The 10965-nt window shown below is 32.5% G+C and overlaps 1 pseudogene; it reads right to left on the bottom strand.

The window, feature by feature from the left end:
* Nucleotides 1-3430: 3430 nt before the first annotated feature.
* LOC107868731 lies at nucleotides 3431-6243 on the bottom strand (annotated as a pseudogene).
* Nucleotides 6244-10965: the final 4722 nt, after the last annotated feature.

Genomic DNA, 10965 nt, shown 5'->3' with positions numbered 1-10965 from the left:
TTATTGTACGTATTTGAAAGTTGATAGACAATTGAATATATGTATATATACGTATATCTTGTGTAGTGACGTATGAAGTAATCGAAAGCTAGATAACTGAATCTATATATCAAAATAGTTTGAATGATACGTTGATATAAATCATACTATTAAGGAAATAAACGATATACCATTTTGGGTCAGTGTAGACCCGTGTATGTTGTTGAAGTTGTAATAACGTAAGACTAGTATTACGAGGTGTGTGTGTGTGTGTATATATATATATATATATATATATATATATATCGTATTTAAAAGATAATTAACCAAAAATTTATCATAATTTGCAAAATTCATTTATATTATAATACGATTGAGGAAATATACTACTCGTGTTAATGTGATGATACTAAATTGACTAATTGTATTAAATTAATTGGATGTTGTTATAAATATTATAGAATTTGTTAAAATTTTAATTTGTTAAAAAATAATTTTAATTTATTAACTTATTTTTGTAATTTATTAATTTATTAAACTTTAATTTCAATTTTTTAAATTATTTTTGAAAATCGACCACATGTGGTCGGTTTTCGTAATAATTAAAAAAAATTATATAATTCTTTAACCCGACCCATACTACATAATAAAACACAAAACACACCAAAACTCACCCAAATATCCCGTCCAAAATCAGCAACAACTCCAAAATCCTCAAAATCTCACACTTTAACCCTCTAACTCCAAAATCCGCCCAATCTCCATTGTTCTTTCTCTTTTGATCATAAGTTTCTACTCATCTTCTTGGAATCTTTTTGTCTTTAATCAAATTTGCAAGGAACTATATCCTAACTTTCAATTTTGGGCAAGGTAACAATAACTACAACTCATTAACTAAATTTATCTTATTTTTGTATCCACAAACTTATTTTTTAATATCTAGAAATGTTAAAGGTCCACATACAAATATCTTAGTGTTAATTTCGTCAATTAGTTGTGGTTTGAGTTCTAAGGTTTGGATATTTATTTTATTTAGCTAGATTCTAGCTAATTTTTGGAATCTGAGATTGAATTAGCTAATTTTAGGTTTGTTCCTACATAAATTTGAGTTTGAAGTACCTAAATTTTGGTTAGTCTTGACATTTATTTCTCCATTTTACTCATTAATTGTTTAATTTTTTGGGAAAAATCTTATTCCTATTCCTTTACTAAATTGTTGTAATTATTTAAGCGAAAGATTATTCTTTGTAATAATTTTACTATTTGACAGATTTCGAATTCGGTAAAAGGATTGCTTTGCTATTTTTTCTGGTGATCGTTTCTCTCTTTCGCTTTATTTTAGGTCAAGTAAAGGTAAGTTAATATCTCTCTATTTTCTTATAATGAAGTTTTAAATGTAGTTTATTTTGGGATTGTTCGTTGTAGAAGGCTTTGAAAGCCATAGGAATTTTGTGATGATTATATGGTGTGAGAGGGACATGTGACGCCTCCACTTATATTTTCTTTTTTACACTTGTTCAATTGTTTGACTTATTATACTATAAATGAATATGTTGCGTGAAAGTGAATAAGTGTAGTAACTTAGTGGGTGACTTAGTCACTTGAAATTGATAAAGTGTAGGTACTTTAAAGGTGAATTTTTGAAATGAATGTGGTTTAGTTTGGTGACTTGGGTGATGACTTAGTGAGTTGAAAATGTTGAAGTTTAGGAACTTGAAATGTGAATTTTTGTTTTGAATGTAGTTAAGTTTGGTGACTTAGTCACTTGTTATTGATAAAGTGTAGGTACTTTCTTGAAATTGATAAAGTGTAGGTATTTTAAAGGTGAATATTTTGTTTTGATTGTGGTTCAGTTTGGTGACTTAGGTGATAACTTAGTGAGTTGAAAATGCTAAAGTTTCGGAACTTGAAATGTGAATTTTTGATTCGAATGTAGTTAAGTTTGGTGACTTGGTAGGTGACTTAGTCACTTGAAATTGATAAAGTGTAGGTACTTTAAAGGTGAATTTTTTGTTTTGAATGTGGTTTAGTTTAGTGACTTGGGTGATGACTTAGTGAGTTGAAAATATTGAAGTTTAGGTACTTGAAATGTGAATTTTTGTTTTGAATGTGATTTAGTTTGGTGACTTAATCACTTGAAATTGATAAAGTGTAGGTACTTTAAAGGTGAATTTTTGAAATGAATGTGGTTTAGTTTGGTGACTTGGGTGATGACTTAGTGAGTTGAAAATGTTGAAGTTTAGGAACTTGAAATGTGAATTTTTGTTTTGAATGTAGTTAAGTTTGGTGACTTGGTAGGTGACTTAGTGAGTTGAAATTTACTAAGTGTAGGTACTTTAAAGGTGAATTTTTGTTTTGAATGTGGTTTAGTTTGGTGACTTGGTAGCCGACTTAGTGAGTTGAAATTTACTAAGTGTAGGTACTTTAAAGGTGAATTTTTGTTTTGAATGTGGTGTAGTTTGGTGACTTAGTAGGTGACTTAGTCACTACAAAAAAAACCGCGTTTAGCAAGAGACCGATAACGTTGCTAATCAACAGAAATTCATCGCTAAATCCATTTAGAGACGGATCAACGACAAAATATTATTCGTTGCTATATTGCGCGTTGCTAACCATTTAGCAACGGAAAAATAAAATCTGTTTCTAGATTTGCAATGGAATAGAGACGTCTTATATCCGTTGCTATATTTTAGCAACGAATATATTTGTTGTTATATTTATAAGTGTCGTTACTAATTTCATGTTGTATTTCGTCATTTTGATTATTTTCTGACCAAATATTTCATTGCCAGTCCGTCGCTAAAAATTCTCAATTTTTGTGACAAAAAATATTTTCCTCAACCCGTTGCAAATGTTTTAGTTTGGCAATGAGTAATTTTGTCGCTAAATCTGTCGTCACAACTTTTCTTTCAATATCTTTTTATTTGTATTTTGAATATTAATAGAATATTATAAAATTCTTATAATACCCAATATTCATATAAAAAAAGCCACATATATATAGATAGCAAAATCTTCTTATAATATCCAACATGCATATAAAAGAACCCATATATATAGATAGAAAAAGTCTAAAATCCTCTGTACCAAACATAGCAACATCTAAACACATAAGTATGTCCAAAACATCCTCAATACCTACATCCATCAAGTGTAATTTTTTGTTGCACAATTTTAAACGTTTCAACAAAATAGACCATCAAAAACCAACAAAATAGACCATCAAAAATCAATGCACTGATCGTCAAAAGTATCACAACTGATCAAGATCATTGTAATCATCATTTAAGGAATCAAGATCGTGCAAAGGCGTAGCCGGAGGTGTGACAGCTGATCATGAAGAAACCAACTTCTGTACCTCTTTAATGACAATAGGAAAAAATTGATTTTTAAGTGTGGGAATCAATCGCTTCACAAGCTCATCCAAATCCGAATCTGCAGTTGTTATCGATTAATGTGAAGCTGAATATAAAGTATTTCCACAAGAAATACATAGAGTTTGGCCGTAGTAGCCTTTGGCTTCAGATCCAAGACCAAATACTCTTCGCTTCTTTTCTCCTCTGGCAGCTTGGTAATATGCTTTAATTTGATCAATAACAGATTCTGATAATGTTTTTTCTCATAATATTTCTTCAAATCTTTCCTGTAATAGTGGAAGTCAAATTATAACGAATTGTACTTACAAATGATTAGATACCAAAAAGTACTTTAAACTAAAAAATGAGAATTAAGTAAACTACTACATTAAGATTTAATCTTACATGGACGATTCGGGAACGTTCATCAACGAAAGATTTTCCATCATGACCATGTGTGTGAACATGCAAATGTAACTCCCTTGGTGTCGGATCTCAACCCATTTCAGCAGCCTGTAAAAAAGAAGTGTTGGGCATTGTACTAGAACAAAACTGTTGGAATATTTCAGGTAAACCAAAAATGTTTGTTAAGCCATAATTCAAGTGGAACGTAGTTGGTCATCAGGTAAATATTATTAGTCACGTGGTCAGAACTATGTTATCTAATTTGCATTGTTCTTACTAAGCAATGACTGGAAAGAGATTGTTGAATTTCATTGCATCAAAATTACTGAGACATATGCTAATAATGAACATTTGGAAATTTCCAGTCAGATTCCAGTGTGAAGGTTATATAAGATGAAAACCAATCACATAAAATAGACAAGTAATTTCCAGAATTGTAAGGTCTTGATTCTGCCCAATACATCTCGAAGAACATATAAATATACGAATCCTCAGTAATATACCACTCTGCGACATATAAGCACAGTTTACATTGTAGTTTTTTAGGTTACAAGATAACAACAGAACACAACAAACCAAATACAATACAGGAGACAAACAATGAGAAATGATCAACATTTGAGATAAACAGTAAACAAAAATGCAACAATAGCATAACGTTGAACTAAGTTTAGACTGTCTCACATCAAATTACAGTTTAATACTTGAAATATATACTTACAAGTCTCTTTCGGTACTCTCCAATTGAGATAGATCCTCCCGTGTGAGTTCCAGCAGCAACTTCTTTGCCTCCACAACGATTCTGTGCATTTATTTTGGACTTTTCAACACACTTTGGATCTTCCCAAAGTCACTGCCAATTTTCCCATACATCTTAATGTATAAAATCTTGCCTAATCCCTTTCTCTTTGATTTTAGCAATGAAATTTCTATACACAGTTGCTGCCTTACTCTGCCAGTGTTTTTTTACCGCAACATCAGTAATGGAAGAATCCCAATAGAAGTGTTTCTGAAATAAATTTCCAAGATAACACATTAATATCATATTTATTAAAATGAGTACACTTTACAAAATCAATTATGATGAAGCTGTATACCTTGAATTCCCCAAAATAGCCATCTTTTATGTCACATGAGACACCTTTCCAATTGACTCCATTGTGATCAAGTTCACTTTTGAAAGACTCGTGTATCCTATTGGAGAATGCTTTAGAAGGTTGCAATTTGTATCAATGTGAAGACATTATTTAGAGGTTACTATAAATAAAAAAATAATATATAATAATAGACAAAAAATGGACTAACCCTGCAGAAGTTATAGTAACAAGGGTCCGCACATGGCTCCGACTGGAATTACTTTCTCCATTTGTGTTGCTACGAGATATGTCCTCACGTACTAGGTTGGTTTGTGAAGACATACCTATAGGTGTTGGGTTGGTTTGATTTGGAGTAGTAGGAGACATACTACCATGATTAGAAGTTAGAGCACCTATGCCACCAGCTGTTTGTCGCGCAACTGTAGGAGTGGGAATAGTAGGCATGTTTGCAGTACGAACAGGCATATTAGTCCTAGCTGCTGACTTTCCCGCATGCCCTATGCTTCCTCAACCTGTACCTCTTCCTCGAGTCATATCTATTACAAAAATTATACTTGTTAAAGTTGAAAGAAGATGCAAATTTTGCACAAAAAGTCACAACATCATATAATATTCTAATTTTGAAATCCTATCCAACAAAATACCCCACAGCAACATACCTCACTGTCATTCTGGAATCCCATGTAACATTGGAATACTCACAATAAGAACCAAGGATAGATCAAGAACCACCAACATAATAAGAACTACCAAAATACTCACAACAAGAACCACCAAAATTCAACAAAATACTCCCATTGTAATTCTTCCCATAAAAACTCCTCCCAAATGAAGAACCAACAATAGAACAAAAAACCACCAATAGAATCACCAAAATACTCACAACAAGAACCACCAACAGATCATGAACTACCAACAAAACCATCAAAATGCTACAGAATACTCCTATTGTAATTCTGTCCACAAGAACTCTCAAATGAAGAACCAACAACAGATCATCAACCAAAAAACTAAAACATATATATATGTGCAGATAGAAAGCAGGCCAGAAGTTGATTATGTTCAACCATTTTTAAGGATAAAGTCGATTGGTTAAGACGCTCACCTATTTGGTTCCTTAGAGTAGATGTACCTTCTCTTGTTCTGTTGATCTGATTTAGAGCAGTCGGATATGATTCAGGAGTTGTATGGTTGCTACCATCACCAGAAGTTTGAACCGTTGATCTAATTTGAGGAATCAATGGTTGAGCTTGATTTGTATTATTTTGATCACTTATGACATCAGCTTGAGAAGTAACAATAGAAGGAGTGGGAACAGTAGGTACGTTTGTAGTAATAACATTATTACTCCTAACTGCAGACTTGCCTCCATGCCCTGTGCTTCCGCGACCTCGACCTCTAGCCATATCTATAAAAAAAACTGTATTAGTTAAAGTGGAAATAATATGAGAACTTAATAATACCAAGAGAAGCAAACAACAATATATAGATAAGGTATTAGAAAATGTAAAAGCACAGTTGTAGCCTAAAAAATGAATGAGAAATGAAAGAGTCAAAAATTGAGAAGTAGAGGATAAAACCAGTTGAAGCAACAAGTTTTTTGTAAACAAAGAGACAAAGAAAATGATACTAGTTCGACAAAATGGTTGCTCACAAAATAAAAATAAGATACAATAGCATATTTTTTATCAAGCACTAATCTCTATCTGTGTCTTCTTCCAAATCTTCCTCTTCATCTTTCTCAGTTTCCTCAGTTTCGTACTCTTCTTCTGTAGTATCCTCTTGGTTGTCATGATGTTACTGTAATAAACCATCATCAGTGACTTCATCCATTTCAATTAAGCCACTATTTGCATCATGTAAGTGTATGCTTTCATCTGTGGCAACATTCATGTCTATCTCGTAGACTTGAACTTCTTCAACTTGAAATGGAATATTTAGTTCTGCAGCTGTCTCAATTTCCTCATCGGTAATTCAACAACATTTCAAGGTTTGATCTTTAATACAACTACTCAATCATCCTTGTCCTTTTTCTTGCTAGGATAAGACACATAACACACTTGAGTTGCTTGGATTGCCAGAATAAAAGGTTCATATTTTTTATATTGGCAACGATGGTTAATATTAACCAATTTATACTGATTATGCTTTTTAACACCAACATCCATAGTTGGGTCAAACCATTCATATTTGAATAGTACAGTTCGCTTTAAAGGTGTTTCGCGGTATTCCACTTCTATGATCACTTTTATCCGCCCATAGAAATCACCAAAAGTTGGATCTGAAATACAAACTCTACTGTTCATTGTTGATTTTACGCTACCATAAAAATCCATATGAAACTTGTATCCATTAAAAAAATACACCGAATGAGATGTAGCGCCTATCAATGGTCCACGATCAAGACTACATAGGAATTCATTCTCAGTATGATTGAGACGGACCTATTTAGAAGATTATAAAATTTAGTTCAATTTCATAAGTTAATTTAAGTGCATAATTGTATAAAAGATCTTAATTTTTGAAGCCTTACATATTTCTTGAACCATATAGAGAAATTTGCTTCAAGGCTCTCATTTATTTGATCTTGAGACATTTGGAAATTCTTCTTGCAAACGTTGCACAAACATACTTCATTTAAAGAAAAAAAATTTCAATTTCAAGTCATGATTTATAAATATGCTTATAAAATTAAGTTGATACAACTAACTTTGTTACCTCACATATGGCTCAACCTCTTCACAATTTAGCAAAATGTAAGTTTGGGCAGTGTTGATTTCCTGAAGAGTTCGATTCCTCTTTTTTGATTCTCGCTATAATCGTCCGGGATGGGTGAATATTGATAAATTTCATTCAACTTCTTCCACAATACCATCATCATTATTTCGATCCACATTATGATTGTGTGTCATGATATATGGTTCAAAATAATGAGAAAACAATAGTGTTGACTTTGTCATCAAGTAAGCTTCACATATAGAACCCTTAACACTTGCTTTATTCCCAATCATTCTTTTAAGACTTCCAAGATACCTAAATAGAAAAATGGATAAACCATCATATTTGAAAAGTAAATAACAACATTATTCTCACAAGTTAAACTTGAATTTTTGCATTACCTTTCAAAAGGATACATCCATCGATATTGTACAGGTCCAGTAATCTTTGCTTCATATGAAAGGTGCACAGGCAGATGTTCCATTGAGTCAAAGAACCCAGGAGGAAAAATACGTTCTAACTTGCACAAGATTTATGGAATATCTCCCTGTAATCTCTCCATTCCATCCACTCGGAGAGTAGTCGATGTAAGATCTTTAAAGAATAAGCTCAATTCTGTAAGTGTATGCCATACATTATTTGGAAGTAGTTCACAAAAAGCAATAGGCATCAATCGTTGCATGAACACATGACAATCATGACTCTTCATGCCGAATAACCTTTTCACAGATGTGTCTGAGCATCTACCCAAATTTGAAACATACCCATCTAGAAATTTTAATCCTTTTACCCAATTAAACAAGATTGTGCTTGCTTCCTTGTCTATTATATATAAAACTTTGGGATATTTTCCAGAGGCATCCATTGCCAATTGAGGTCGATCACAGTAATTGACCATATCTAGATGAGCTTATGGATTGTCTGTGGTTTTCATATCAATATTGAGGACCGTAGTAAATACATTATCAAAGAGGTTTTTCTCAATATGCATGACATTGAGGTTATGTCGAATTATGTTAGAACTCCAATAAGGTAAATCACAAAAGATGCTTCGCTTTTTCCATCCACAAGAACTATATATTCATTGATTAACTTCTTCTGCATCTAACTCTATTACTTTTCTTATCCCCAAATCACAAATTTGATTCAATATCTCTTCTCCGATTCTGTAGGGTGGTGGTGATCTTTTGACAGTTCGACCTTTAAGAAAAGTTTTACGATCTCTCCTAAATAGATGATATTGGTCATGGATCATTCTGTGACAGTCAAACCATGATGTTTTTCGACCATGTTGAAATATAAAGGATTGCGTTTCCTCCATACAATAAGGGCAAGCAAACTTACCTGCAGTACTCCTTCCTGATAACATAGAATATGCTGGAAAGTCACTGATTGTCCACATCAAAGCTGCCCTTAATTGAAAATTTTATTTCTTGGAGATATCAAATGCTTCTACACCTGTCTCCCACAACAACGTCAATTCCTTTATTAGAGGCTACAGATAAACATCAATTTTATGTTTGGGATTATTTGGCCCAGGAACAATGACAGTTAAGAACATATAAGCCTCTTTCATGCATATCCCTGGAGGTAAATTGTATGGAGTGACAATTACTGGCCATGACGAATATTTTCTCTCAGACTGACTGAATGGTTGGAAACAATCAGTACATAACCCCAACCTAACATTTCTTGGTTCATCAGCAAAAAAAGGATGACTTTCATTGATGTTCTTCCAAAGAGTCTGATGGATGACGCATTACTCCATCCTCTTTTATATGTTCATGATGCCATGTCATGTTAACTGTTGTAGTATGGGATGCATATAATCTCTTCAATCTAGGAATCAAAGAAAAATAATACATCCTTTTGTAAGGGACCAATTTCCTCTTACGAGAGCCAACTCAATGTTTACACCTCTCTTTGCCACAAAATTTACAAGAGGTTAGATGTTCATGGTCTTTCCAATACAACATACAACCCGATTCACAACAATCAATCTTTTCAACCGGTAAACCTAAGCTACGCACTAGTTTCTTAGTCTGATAATAACTATCAACTAATAGGTTATCTTACGGTAAAGACTCTTTAAACAATTTCATCATTTGGTTAAAACCCCTCTGTGACATATTATTTTCCATCTTAATATTTAACATTCAAGAGATTACTGGAAGTTGAGAGAAGGAAGAACCAGGATATAATTTTGCATCAGCAGAGTGCAACAATTCATAAAATTTTTGGTACTCTAAATTAGGATCCTCCTCCATCAAAGTTTCATGTTCCTCCTCAATTGAAGGTTCATACAGATAAGATGGTCCAGATTCATTATTGTTGTAACCATGGTTAAAGTTGGGACCAGCAGCATCCAAAATCATTTGTCGATATGGATTATCATATCCCAATTCAAGTTAAGCACCATTGATCAAATCATTACCGAAAGAAATCTTACCTATCAAATCTGCTTCCCCTTGATGTTTCCAAACAAAATAGTTCTTAACAAATCCATCATAAAGAAGGTGATATCTAATCATTTCAACATCTTTGTATTTAATGTTGCGATATTTTTTAAATGGACATCTATTGTTGTTACCACTCATGCAATTTTGTTGAGAACATGCAAAGAGGATAAAGTTATTCACACCAGTAATGAATCTAGAGTTTATAGCCCCTCGGTCATCCAACCTATCATACATCCATCCACGCTCTAGATTATTCATATTCCTATTAATGTCGACATAAACAACATAGTTAGAGTTTTATATTTTAGTAATTCATACATCCAGGATTACCACTAAAGTGAAGAAATAATTAAATATCTTAACAAAATGGAATATATCTTTCAATTTTTACAAGAAAATAGAATATTTCAGTCATTTTTCTTCTAAATAAATAAGAAATCACAAACACAACAGATCATTCATTGTCTTTCTTAATAAGTGTTAGCGAAAAAGTTTAATTACATCCAAAACTGAAACTTCTATCATTACAATCATAAGGCATGAGGCAAAGCTCCCGACAACAAGATTAAAACATCAAATTTCAGCAAAGTACATACCTAAAATCTGAACATTAAACAAAACCTAAAAATAAGTTGCAACTTTGTTGGCAAAAATAAACAAATAAAGTCTACAACTTTAACACAAAGTTACATCACAAAAGTTAATCGGATTTAAAGCAAATCCTTAATCGGTAAGTAAAAGAAAATAGAGAGTTTCACGAAAAATGAAGAACACAAACGGCAATAGAGAAACATATGAAAAACTAATCAAAAATCATTTAAAAGGAAAAATGTTATAGTACTAGATATATGCTAGCTCACTTTCTGGCTCACTTTCTGGCACTTGCTGGTATCCTTAGTGGATCTCTCTGAAAACCCAAAATATAACATCACAATCAGACTATGAAAAAAC

This window comes from Capsicum annuum, chromosome 4 (assembly GCF_002878395.1).
Source record: "Capsicum annuum cultivar UCD-10X-F1 chromosome 4, UCD10Xv1.1, whole genome shotgun sequence".
Taxonomy (NCBI): domain Eukaryota; kingdom Viridiplantae; phylum Streptophyta; class Magnoliopsida; order Solanales; family Solanaceae; genus Capsicum; species Capsicum annuum.
This window is presented reverse-complemented; position numbering and strand designations above follow the sequence as displayed.